Here is a 13,902-nt window from a genome sequence, read left to right on the forward strand (position 1 = left end):
TTTTGTTTACTTATTTATTTTGAAAGAGAGAGAGAGAGTGCGAATGGGGCAGGGTCAGAGAGAGAGGGAGAGAGAAAATCCCAAGCAGGCTCCATGCTGTTAGTGCAGAGCCTGACACCAGGTTTGATCCCATGAACCATGAGATCATGACCTGAGCCAAAATCAAGAGTTGGATGCTCAACTGACTGATCCATCCAGGTGCCCCTGCAGTGGTACTTTTATCTTAGATGTTTTCCTTCAGCATGAGGAACTTGCTTTTAATAAATGATGTAGTGCAAATTTGCTGGCAACAATTTATCTCAGCTTTCATTTGCCTGAAAACATCTTTATTTTTTGAAGTTTTTTTTTTTTTTTTTTTTTTTTCCTGGGTGTAGAATTGTAGCTTTTTTGGTGGGGGGGTGGGGGGGGCCAGAGAAGAAGCTTTCAGTATTCCAAAATCATTTTCTTGTTTTCTGGCTTCCTTAATTTCTTTTTTCCCCTAGCTTTATTGAGATAAAATTGACATATAACTTTAAGTTACGTAAAAGTTTAGGGTGTGCAGTGCAATTATATTGCAAAATGATTACCACAACGTGGTTAGTTAACATATCCTTTATCTCTCATAATTACCAGGTTTTTGTTGTTATGGTGGTGAGAACGTTTATGATCCACTCTCTTAGCAGCTTTCAAGTACATTGTTGTTAACTATAGCCCCCATGCTATACATTTGATCCCTAGAACTTACTCATCTTACAACTGGAAGTTTGTACCCTTTGACCAACATCCCCATCCCCACCCCCACTCTCGCCCCCATCCCAAAGCCCTGGCAACCACCAATCAATCAACTCTCTGTTTCTGTGACTTTGGCTTTTTTAGATTCCACAACTAAGTGAGATAATACAGTATTTGTATTTCTCTGTCTGACTTAACTTTACTTAGCATAATGCCCTCAGTGTTCATCCATCTTCTCCCAAACAGCAGGATTTTCTTTTATGGCTGAATAATATTCCATTGTATTCGCTTCCTGAATTCCTTTTGACAAGTCAGCTATCAGTACTATTATTGCCACTTTAAGATAATATCTTTTTTTCTTCTGGCTACTTTTAAGATTCTCTGTTTTCAACATTTTATGGTGTGCTTAGATGTGGTTTTCTTGGCATTTATCCTGCTTTTGGTCCACTGAGCTTTTTTTTTTTTTTTTTAAGTTTATTTGTTTTGAGAGAGAGAGCACAAGTGCACGTGCATGAATGGGGGAGGGACAGAGAGAGAGAGAGAATCCCAAGCAAGCTCTGCACCGTCAGCACGGAGCCCAATGCAGGGCTTGAACCCATGAACCATAAGATCATGACCTGAGCCCAAATCAAGGAGTCCCTGGGTGGCTCAGATCATGATCTCATGGTTTGCAAGTTCAAGCCCTGCATTAGGCTCTCTGCTGTCAGTGTGGATTCCACTTCACATTCTCTGTCGCCCTCTCTCTCTCTCTGCACCTCCCCACTCGTGCGCTCGCTCTCTCTCTCTCTCTCTCAAAAATAAACATTTAAAGAGTCTGGCGCTAAATTGGCTGAGCTACCCAGGTACCCCAGTTCACTGAGCTTCTTAAATTTGTGTGTAGTTCATCAGTTTTGGAAAATTCTTAGCCATTATGTCTTTGTATATTGCTTTTACCTTGTTCTGTCTCATCTCCATTTATAGATTAGACCTTTTGTAATTAGGTCCTACCTATCTCCTACACTCTGTTCTGTCCTTTTTTTTTTTTTTTTTTTTTTTTCCTGTTCTGTGCTTCACTGTGAACATTTTATTGACCTGAATTTGAGTTCACTAATCCTGTTTGATGCTGTTCCAAATCTGCAGTTAAATCTACCCAGCGAGTCCCCAGTTCTAGATACTCTATTTCAGGTTTAGACTTTTTAAACTAGATTCAAGTTATTTGGTGGAAGTTTATTTTAAAAATTATTCACATCTTTTTCTCTTTTTTCTTTTAACATACTAATCGGTGGCATTTTAAAGACCTTGGCTACTAACTCGAATACTTGGGTCATCTGTGGATTTGTTTCTATACCTTTTTCCTCTCTTGATTATCAGTCATTATTCTGCCTCTCTATATGTCAGTTTTTTATTATATGTTGGAGAATGCATATAAAAGAACCATAGAGAGGCAGAGGTAATCTTTATCCAAAGGTGCTTTCCCCTTTCCTTCTGTTAGGAAGATAGGTTGTCAGGCTGTTCCTTTCAAACCAGGCAAGGATTAATTTAGACTGGGGCTTGGGTTACAGTTTAGTAAGACTTAGTTCATCTCTGGTTGCCCTAGTGTTTCTGGTATGCTCCTCTGGACTTTTCTTTGAGAGAGGTGAATTTATGTCTTCTCAGCTTGGATGACTACAGGAGATGGAATTCTGTCCTTCAGAAGTTCTGAGTTAGCTTTTTATAAAACCTCTGACACCATGCAGTTATAAAATCTGAAGGGAGATTGTGTTTTTGTGTCTATGCCCTAGAGCCAGGGGAAAATTGTCCATGTGTTTTAAGCACTTGTCCTTCATTCCAACCCTTGTGTGACCACCAAAAACTGATTTCTCTTTCTCTTAGAGTCCCCCTACCAATGCCCAGTCTCCTTTTTCAGCACTCCCCTCCCCCTGCTCAATTGGCAAAATGCCCTCTACCACTGAAAAAGAAAATGAATAAAATGGCCATCTGTTTCTGGCTTATAAAAGAAAGACTTTCCTCTTTCTGAAATTTTAGTTCAAATAGGTCCTGTTACTTTTGTCAGTTTCCATATTCTTTCCAAAAATGTGATTTTTACAAACTGCCCTCACTCCCTGCCACTTTGCACCATTGCAGTGAGAACATTGGTCTGTGACCTACTGTATCCTACTTGGAAGGAGAATTGTCTCCTATTTAATATCTGAGTGACCAAAAAGCTGGCCAAGTTCTGAGTGCATGGATGGCAGGCAACTTTTAACATATGATCTGGCTAGCCTTTTTCTAATGGAACCTCTTAATGTCACTATCTTTAGGCCTTTCTTTTGGGCCTGTGAGTTTCCTCAGTGGAGGCCCTTAACGGTTTTCTGTCTGGAGAGTAAGAGACTAACTACCAACTTTCTGTGAGCCACCTGAGGAAGATGACTAGGGTTGTCAGCTTATAGCATATTATCTTTTACTTACTGCCCACTGTTTGCCTGATTGCAGCATGGAGTTACAGCCCTACACTGAGCCTGATGTTACCCAACTCAAAGACTTTGACCTTCTCCAGAGAATAAAGCGTCTGTCTTCTGGCAAGAGCATCCAGCTGCATAAGTCAGGGAGGGGATTTGAGAAGCTGACTGCTTTATAAAGAAACTTTGAGGCAGCCTTCCTTCTCTTAGCTCTCTTCTATTCCCACTTCCAGAGCTACTTGATGCTTCCAGTTTTCAAGATTTGGGGGAGGGGAGGTCGTTGTATGTATAATGTTGGTTCTCTGTTTTTCCACTGCCAGTTTAAGACAGCTTTCTCTGGCCAGTTGGAATAATTTGTTTCTTTTCCATCTGTTTTCTACTGTCCAAAATTTAATTGCTTTGTCTCTTTGGGCATTGTCTTTGTCCTTGTGGGTGTATGCTTTAAAAAAAAAATCCTATATTTTAACTTTTAGTGGGTCTGAGGATGAGCAAAAATAGGAGCTATGACTTCAATCTATAATACTAAAAAAAGATAACATGGTACAAAACTCATAAGGTATAAAAGGGCACTTATGGCAAAAAGTTAGTCTGAATAATCTATTCTTTTCTACTGGTTGTAATGCAACCTTTATCATAATCCAGATTCCCATTTACTTGGGTCTGTTTCTGTTTGTTCATTAATCTCTACCTACTTCGACTTATTTTGGCTTAGAATACATTTTTGTCTATTAATGTTATTTTCCACTCATTATTTTTGTTTTTCCTGAGAAATTTCATGGCTGTTCTTCCTTATTTTTGTAGAAACCTTTGGATCAAATTGGCTGGGTCTCCCCAAAATTCGTTTAGTACCTTTTGTTCGTTTGTTTTTAGTCATTGCATTACATTTAACAGTTAATTTGGAAAGAGTTGACATCTTGACAATATTAAAATCTTTCTATGACCTTTCATTTATTCAGAGCTTCTTTTATATATCTTTCAGACGTCTTATTTATTTGGTTTTCTTTTCTTTTTCTTTTGTAAATTGTATTTTTTTAAAATTTTATTTATTTTGAGAGAGAGAGAGAGAGCGCATGTGTGTGTGCCAGCCAGTGGAGAAGGGGTGAAGAGAGAGGGAGAGAGAGAATCCCAAGCGAACTCCATGCTACACAGAGCTCCATCTCATGAACCGTAAGATCATGACCTTCGCCGAACTCCAGAGTCAGATGCTTAACTGACTGAGCCACCCAGGTGTCCCTGTACTTTTTTTTTTTTAAGACTATTTTTTTTTAGAACAGTTTAGGTTCACAGCAAAATTGGGAGGAAGGTACAGAGATTTCCCATATACAACTGACCCCGTGAGTTGCATAGCCTTCCCCATTATCAGTTTCTCCCACCTTCTCCCATAGTGGTACATTTGTTATAGTTGGTGGACCTACATTGACACCTCACAATCACCTACAGTTCCATTTCACATTCAGGCTCACTCTTGGCATTGTGCATTCACAAATGTGTAATGACATGTATGATCCTTAATATAGAGTATTTTCACTGTCCTGGAAATCCTTTGTGGTTTTCTGTTCATCCCTCCCACCCCCAACCACTGATTTTTTTCTATCTCTATTGTTTTGTCTTTTTCAGAATGCCATATAGTTAGAATCATTTGGTGTTTAGCCTTTCACGTTGGCTCTTATTTAGTAATAGACATTTTAGATCCTCCATGACTTTTAGTGGCTTGATAGCTCATTTCTTTTTAGCATTCAGTAATAATACATTGTCTGGATATACCATAGTTTGCTTCCATTTACCCAACTAAGCACATCTTGGTTGCTTCAAATTTTGGCAGTTATTAATAAGGCTGCTGTTAATATTTACGTACAGGTTTTTGTGTGGACATAAGTTTTCAACTGATTTGGGTTTTTTGTTTGTTTTTTATTGATTTTTGAGAGAGAGACAGATAGAGTACAAGCAGTGGAAGGGCAGAGAGAGAGGGAGACACAGAATCCCAAGCAGGCTCCAGGCTCCAAGCTGCCAGCACAGAGCCCAATGTGGGGCTCCTCGAACTCACGCACCATGAGATAGGACCCGAGCTGAAGTTGGACGCCCAACTGACTGAGCCACCCAGGGGCCCCTTAACTGATTTGGGTTTTAAATACCAAAGAACATGATTGCTAGATTGTATGAGTATGTTTAATTGTAAGAGTCTGCCCAACACAGTGGCTATATCATTTTACATTCCCACCGGCAATGAATAAGAGTTCTAGTTGTTCCACATCCTCGTCAGCATTTGATTTTGTCAGTATTCTGGATCTTAACCATTCTAATAGGTGTTAGTGGAATTTCATTGTTTTAATTTGTAATTGTAATGATGTGTAATGTTGAGAAATCTTTTCATATGTTTATTTGCTATCTGTGTGTCCTTAGAGTTCTGTTCAGATCTTTTACCTGTTTTTAAATCATGTTATTTTCTTACTGTTGAGCTTTGAGAGTTCTTTGTATATTTTGGAGTAGTCTTTTATCCCATGTGCCTTTTTTTTTTTTTTTAATGTATTTTCTATGCCCAACGTGGGGCTTGAAGTCACAGCCCCAAGATCAAAAGTCACATGTTCCACAAACTGACCCAGCCAGGCAGCCCTATTACGTGTGTCTTACACCAGTATTTTCTCCCAGTGTATGGCTTGTCTTCTCATTCTCTTGTCAGCATCTTACACAGAACTCTTTTTAATTTTAATTAAGTCCAACTTATCAGTTCTTTCTTTTGGGCCTTTGGCATTATATCTAAAAATTTATTGCCAAATCCAAGGATATCTAGATTTTTCTCCTGTGTTATGTTCTAGTTTATGGTTTTGTGTTTTGCATTACGTCTATGGTCTGTTTTTAGTTAATTTTTGTGAAGGGTATAATGTCTGTGTCTAGATACTGTTTTCACGGTATCATGCTTAACTTGCAGCACCCCTTTTTTTACTTACTGTGTACTTTCCTTGTCTTTAAAGAGTATCCTCATCCTTTTTCTTTACATATTAATCTTGTACATTCAATTTTATTGCTAAGTAATTGTTTTTTATTGTTGCTATTTCAAATAGGATTTTTTTTTTAAGTTTATTTATTTATTTTGAGAGAGAGCATGAGTAGGAGAGGGGCAGAGGGGTGTGGGGGGAGACAGAATCCCAAGCAGGCTTCATGCTATTGGTGCAGACCATGATCTGAGCCGAAATCAAGAGTCAGACACTTAACCAACTGAGCCCCCCAGGCGCCTCCCTGGCTAAGGAGTCTTAATCTGAGAAAATTGTATAATTCAACAGAGAATTAACAAAGATAATGACAGTTACTGTTTATGCTTAGCCAACTGAGCCACCCAGGCACCCTTATAACTACTGTTTATGAAGAGGTTAACATGTGCCATGCCCTGTGCTAAGGGGAATATACATATATGTAATATCCAGACTTCCATTAATTACTAGCTGTATGACCTTGTGCAGGGTTCTAAAACTCTTTTTATTCATTTTCCTCTTTGTAATAAGGAGTTTGATGACAATACCTGCCTCACAGGGTTGCTTTAAGAATTAAATGAATTAATAGGGGCTCTTGGGTGGCTCAGTCAGTTGAGTGTACTACTTCGGCTCAGTCATGATCTCACCATTTGTGAGTTTGAACCCCGTATCAGGCTCACTGCTGTCCACACAGAACCTGCTTTGGATCCTGTGTTCCCTCCTCTCTCTGCCCCTCTCCACCTCTCAAAAATAAGCAAACATTAAAAAAAAAGAATTAAGTGAATTAACATGTAAAGAATTTAGAACAGTGCCTGGCACATAGTAAGCACTCACTGAGTGAGAGCTGCTACTGCACTATTTCTTATAGCAATCCCATGCGGTATATTACTGGACAGTTCTATATATGTGGGGAAACTAAGGCTCACAGGGCGTTTAGTAGTCCAAGGTTATGCAGATTAGTCTGTATTCCTGATTTTGTAGCTTATTAAGTCTGTCTGTCTTAATTGTATTTTGCCCAAGCCTCCCAAAGCAGGATAGTTGGATGTTCAGACAAGACGGTTTGTCAGGATGTTGTCTCATGAGGGGATCAGATAGACCCCTGCTGCTGGAATTTGGAACAGTATAGCCTTCAGAAAGACATTGGCCATTGCAAGAAGAAACGAAATATACTTTTAGAACAAGAACTTCAAAATTAGAGTTGGAGCACATGCTGGCATTTGGGCTGGGGGAAAGAGGTTGGAGCCCAGAGGTTGTTCCTGGGAGTTAGGGATGCATTGATTCTGTGGGTGTCGAAAAGTGGCAATAGCTGCAAGGACAATTACATCAGAAACTGGTAACGAGGGTGGCATTAGTTACTTCATTTCTCAGTCACTTGTATTTACTCTTCATCTCATAATACCAGACCAGCTGTGCTCTGATAGCAGCTGGCGTCATGAGCTACAGAACTCATGGTTTAGATGCCCTTTGCAGTAACAAATTTCTTCTCAGTCCTGGTGTCTGATGACGGAACTGACCTGCTGATCTGGATTCCTGACTTCTGGCTTACTCTTAACCTCTTAAAATTTCCCTGTCCCTCCAAATCTTGCTAATCCAGATTTCTTACTGCCGTCATATTACTGATTTGACACTTGCTTTTTTCCTTTTAATTAAATTTAATTTTCATTTACAAAAATAATTAAAATATATATAGTTTTATATGTATCCATCCCTACTCCCAAAAGCAGTCTCTTTCAGCTGTTTTAGAAGTGAAGAGTGAGTCTTTGGTTGCCTCCATGTTTACTTTCAGCATAAAGCCATGCCTGAGGTGAATTCTACCCTCAGACTCAGTCACATATTGCCAGTATTTATTTAAACCAGTTTTTTGTTGTTGTTCCTAGTGTTAATAATCATACTCATCAGTTCATGGCTCTTTATCATTATTTTGCCCATACCAGACCTTTTCCTGTTTGTTTGGTGGTAGTTGGTAGGTAGGTATGCAGCCATTTCTTTTTATTCCCATTCTCACTTCTCCTTCCCTCTTTTTCCTTAGGCAACCATTCTTTTTCTTTTTCTTTTTTTTTTTTTTAAGCAGGCTTCAGGCCCAGCATGGAGCCAGCACAGGGCCCAACATGCGGCTTGGACTCACGACTGTAAGATCAAGACCTGAGCTAAAGAGTTGGATGCTTAACTGACTGAGCCACCCAGGCACCCCCCTCTTAGGCAACCATTCTAATGTATTTATGAATATTCTTTGATAGGCACTCATAAGAATCACTTAAATTTTTTTTTTAACAATGGCAAACTTGGAGAAAAGCTCCAAGAACTTTCTTCCTGAACCATTTGATAGTAAGTTCTCAGTGTCTAATTTCCCACCATTTCTCTAAATATTTTAGTTTATTTTCTACAAACAATATTATTCTGTATAATCTCAATATAACTATTAACAGTTAGGAAATTAATGTTGAGGCATTAGTACCATCTAATCCTCAAGCCCCATTCAATTTTGCCAATTTTCTTAATACTGTTCTTTGTAGTAGAAGAATTCAGAATCATGTGTTGCTTTTGCTTTTAGTTGTGTCCCTATAATCTGTCTCAGACTCTAATAATTTCTTGTGTTTTTCTAGACTTTAATGCCCTTGATGGGTTTGATGGTTACAGGACACCTATTTTGTAGAATATCCCTCAATTTGAGTTAGTAATGTTTCGTCATGTTTATTTCAGGTGGCATATGATTGTGATTTGTCTCATTATTGAGGATGTTCACTTTGGTCACTTAGAAGATATGTCAGGTTTCTATAAAGTTACTCTTCTCCTTTGTAGTGGATAAGTATTTTGTGGGAAACTATTTTGAAGCTATATAAACATTCAGTTCCTACTCAGCTTTCAATTTATTTATGTTTGTATGGATTCATAGTTTATTATTTTATTCAGTGGCTAATGATGGTATGCATTCAGATATAAAACTATATGCATATATATTACATTGGTATAAATGATGTAGTTTGATTTTATTTTAATATAATGGTATATTAAAGTGTTAAAATGTGATCTAAATCTGGAAGGTCATATTTCAGAATGTTTAGGATGATTATCTGGTTGGTGGTGAGTAAAACTCTACCATAATGAGATAGGGTGGAGTTCAAAAAATTTAATCACATAAAATATAAGCTTAGTGTTATTTCTGGCTGGCCTGAAGTTATAGGGATCCAGCTGCTTGATCCAATTCTGACCTGGTCTGGCTGCAGTTTTGTGCCACCTGGTGGCATTTGTCCACTTCAGTATAATATAAATGCAACAAATCTGGCTGCTTAGGACTTCATGCATTGGTAGCAATTTTAGGTGTGGTTAGTTGATGCCAGCTTTTTTGACACAATCTGGTGAATTTGGGCCAAGTGAGTACTGGGTATGAGAAGACCTGTTCTCTATCTCTTTGCTTTCTAAGACAGGTGGCCTACTTTTCTCTTCCTGGCCTTACCCTTGCCTCTGTCAGTATAGGGGTGAGCGGGTGGATGTATTTACTGTACTATTGGTGATTTTTATTTTCTCTGCTTTGAAAATCTATATTTTCTCATATTCTCCAAATTAACATGTATGAAGTATTAATAAAGTATTTTTTTAAGTTTATTTATTTATTTTGAGAGAGAGATCAGGGGAGGGGCAGAGAGGGGAGAAGGAGAGAGAATCACAAACAGGGTCCACATTACCAGTGCAGAGCCTGATGTGGGGCTCAAACCCAGGAACCGTGAGATCATGACCTGAGCCAGAATCCAGAGTCAGACACTTAACCGACTGAGCCACCCATGTGCCCCAAGTATTAATCACAGAAAATATTAATAACAGAGAGAAAGATGGAAGGCTCAGCTGTCACGGGAATAAGGGGAACCATATTAAGTAGATGATTTATGTAGGAACTGTTTTCTAGCCCTTCAAAGAAATTTTCAACCCGTGTTTAAGTCTTACTACCAGGACTTGTTCTGTGTATATGAAAGGATTCTTCCAAAGCAAGTCTTGTCTTTAATTATTCTATTTTTAAATTTTTTAATTTATTTAAGTAGTCTCTACACCCATCATGGGGCTTGATCTTCACCACTCCTAGATCAGGAGTCGTATGCCCTTCTGAGCCAGCCAGGAGCCCCTAATTTTTCTATTTTAATTCTATTATGTATTATCACCATTTCTGGATTATTTTCCGATTTATTCTGATTCCTTCATCTACCCACTAACATTTTCTTTTTGTATCTTAGGTGCAAAAGGTTAAGTTAATCATAATCCACAGTTTATAGCCCATTTTTGTCATTGGTTTATGCTAACTACCACTTGTTACTTGCTTCTATCTTTATACCCCACTTCCATTTCACTCCTCCTGCCCTAGGCAACCATTCTGGTGTGTACTTTTTAATTTGTACTTGTTCCTACAAAATGTGTGTTATTCAGTATACATGTATTTTACTTTATGTACTTTAAGTATTATTCATATTTTTATTTTCTCCTAAGCAGTATATTTTATTTCTTCTTCTTTTTTTAAGATTATTTGAGGGAGAGAGAGCATGTGTGCATGAACAGGGGAAAGGCAGAGAGAGAGAGAGGTAGAGAAAGAATCCCAAGCAGGCTCTGTGCTGTCAGTGTGGAGCCCAAGGTGGGGCTCGATCCCATGAACTGTGAGACCATGACCTGAGCTGAAATCGAGAGTTGGACGCTTAACTGACTGAGCCACCAGACACCTTCCATTTAAAAAAAAAAAAAATTTATGGAAAATGTAAAGATAAACAAAAGTGGAGAGAATCTTAAAATGAACTCTGATGTACCTATCACCCAGTTTAGTGATTAACATTTTGCCAATGTTGTTTTTTCTGTCCAGTTTCTTAAAACATATTTAGATACCATTTCCATTTTACCCATAAATAATTCAATATGCTTTTCTAACTGTGGTTATCATATTATTAATTGGAAGGCTTTCTTTTTCTCCAAGTTTTTCCTTTTATAATTTACTGTCCTTATTATTTCCTTTTATAATTTTTACAATAAAAATTATCTGCAAATATTATGGCGTTCTATGTTCTTTGCCTTTGTCTTTATTTTCCTAATTGCTTTTTACTTTTTACTTCTAATTTTATCATTCACTTTGGAGGTTTTCCTCAAATTTCTGTTTTTTTTTTAAGCCCTTGGTTAATTTTTAAGAGGGAGTTGCTAAGAAGCTGCAGGTGGGAAATTGTGTATAAGTGCACCTGGTTGACTAGTGGGTCTCAACAAGCTTAGGTGACAAATTGGGGCCTTTTTATGGGGATCTCCCAAGTATGAGTATCTGTAGGTCATAAATATAGTCTATTTACATTTCAGTTCACAGAAGAGTTTAATATCTTTTAAAAATGCATTATGGGGGGGCGCCTGGGTGGCTCAGTTGGTTAGGCATCCAACTTCAGCTCAGGTCATGATCTCACAGTCTGTGAGTTCGAGCCCCGCGTCAGGCTCTGTGCTGACAGCTCAGAGCCTGGAGCCTGCTTCAGATTCTGTGTCTCCCTCTCTCTGCCCCTCCCCTGCTCATGCTCCGTTTTTCTCTGTCTCAAAAATAAATAAAAACATTAAAAAAAAATGCATTATGGGTTATGTTTCCTGTATTTGGGACCAGTATTGCAAATACTTTGAAAACCATTAGCCTTTATAAATTCTTGGTTTGAAAATGTTAATGATATCATCATTATTTGTAATTGCTACTGTAGTTTTTCTTTGTATATTTTATCTCTTGGTAGATTAATATCTGTCCTATGCTGACATATTTGGATACTTACGAAAACTAAGCTGAGCTAGGAAGGACAGTTTATATTTAAATTTTTTTAGGCTCACTGCCCAAGTTTAGTTTACAATCCCTGCCCTGCCTGATAGTTTAAGACACTTGAGAATATCGCTATTTTAACATGGAAGGTTATATTTTCAAAGTGCTACAAAAACGATTTATGTAGATTACTAAAATGGACTCCTAAAATCTTAAGACTAGGATGGACTCTTGGGATACTGGTTTTCCTTTTACATCTTTATTTTGGAAAACTTACTAGAGCTAGGGTTTTTTTCCCCCTGAATAACCAAAGATAAAATTTTACATACATTTTTGTTTGGCATAGAAGACTTGAGACCTTATTTAAGTTTCTTTATTTTATTTTCCAGAATGATTTTGGACTCTAACGTAAAATACACTTTAGTTATTTAACGTAAGCTTAGTATCTGGCATATAATTTTTGTGGGTATCCAGGCTATTTTATTTTAATGTAATTATATTTTAGGAATACACATTTTCCAAGTAATTTTATAGAAGGAAATTCTCTTGATTGGGCATGACACTTTCCTGACAGGCCAAATATTGGTGCATAAGCTTTGTTTTCTAGTGACATCTTAGCTTTTGGTGTAAGTTTGGATTTCTTTCTTTTCTTTCTTTTCTTTCTTTCTTTCTTTCTTTCTTTCTTTCTTTCTTTCTTTCTTTCTTTCTTTCTTTCTTTCGGGAGAGACTGAGCTGGGGAGGGGCAGAGAGAGAGGGAGAGAGAGAAAATCCCACCCAAGCAAACTCTGGGCTGTTAGTGTAGAGTCTGATAGGGGCCTTGAACTCAGAAACTGTGAGGTCATGACCTGAGCTGAAGTCAGACATTTAACAGACTGAGGCACCCAGGCCCTGCCCCTATCCCCCCACACCCCCATTCCCCCACCTCCCCACCTCCAACGTCTGATTTCTAATAGCTTCTTCCTAACATTTTCTTTTTCTTTCTTTTCTTTTCTTCCTTCCTTCCTTCCTTCCTTCCTTCCTTCCTTCCTTCCTTCCTTCCTTTCTTTCTTTCTTTCTTTCTTTCTTTCTTTCTTTCTTTCTTTCCTTTTTCTTTTCTTTCCCTTCCTCCCTTCCCTCCCTTAACATTTTCTGTCATTAATCAGGTAGTGAATGGCAAGTACCTTTTTGAGAGTGTGTGGATGCAACATCTTGTGGTGGCATGGCACGATACTCCATAGCACTATGACCTACCACTCTTTGGTTAAGCAAAAACATTGCTGCCAGTACCTTTTCTAAATGAGTCTTTTATATGCTACATTTGTTCATTCTCGAATTCATGTGTGTTTGAAATCAGAGTTTTCACAGATTCATGGTTGTATAACATCAAATTTCCATTTTTGATTTGTTTGGCATGTCTGACACATACTTTTTTTTCTTTTTTGGGGTGGTGTGGTAAAACACAATATGAGTTGACACCATGTGAAGTTTTAACAAGCTATTCTTCAGCAATTAGTTAATGCAAGAAAAGATCTGACTTAGTTCTCTGCAGTTTTAGTGAGGATCTGTTCTGTGTCTGAGAAGCTTTTTATTCTTAAAACAATGGCAAATATTTATGTTAAACTTTAATATTATTTGACAGATATGGATTAGTGAAGAAAGCGATTTTGAATCTTTTCAGTCTATTGTTTCTTCTTCAAATGACTGTCATTATCATTTGCTGATCTGTTTTCCTCTTTGGTAATAAAACTTTATTACTTGTCATTTAATACAATAAACAGAGCCAGGAATTAGATATTTGTTCCTTTTTCTCTTTTGCCATTGCCACTGTCAAAATCTAGACTTTCTTCCTTCATATGTAGTGAGTTAATTTTACCTCCTTCTGTTATCCTGCTTACTTCTTATCAAATACTTGCCTCATATGTCAGTCTCTTGCTTAAGAACATGTAGTGTCTTTCCCTGGTGTTTACTTAGGCAGGAGTAGAAGACAGAATATAGATAGAATGCTATTACATTTCTTTTCTTGCTTTCATAAACTTGATGCTTGTCATATATTTCTCTCTGCTTGGCTGAATTATATGTT

General features: G+C 37.7%; 1 protein-coding gene across 1 annotated transcript in view; it reads left to right on the forward strand.

Annotated features, from left to right (window-relative positions):
• Positions 1–13,902, forward strand: part of UBE2R2 (ubiquitin conjugating enzyme E2 R2) — a 115,972-nt gene that overhangs the window by 34,180 nt on the left and 67,890 nt on the right. The gene's annotated exons all lie outside the window — the stretch shown is intronic.

This window comes from Puma concolor, chromosome D4 (genome assembly GCF_028749965.1).
Source record: "Puma concolor isolate L17-30 chromosome D4, mPumCon1.1.hap2, whole genome shotgun sequence".
NCBI lineage: Eukaryota > Metazoa > Chordata > Mammalia > Carnivora > Felidae > Puma > Puma concolor.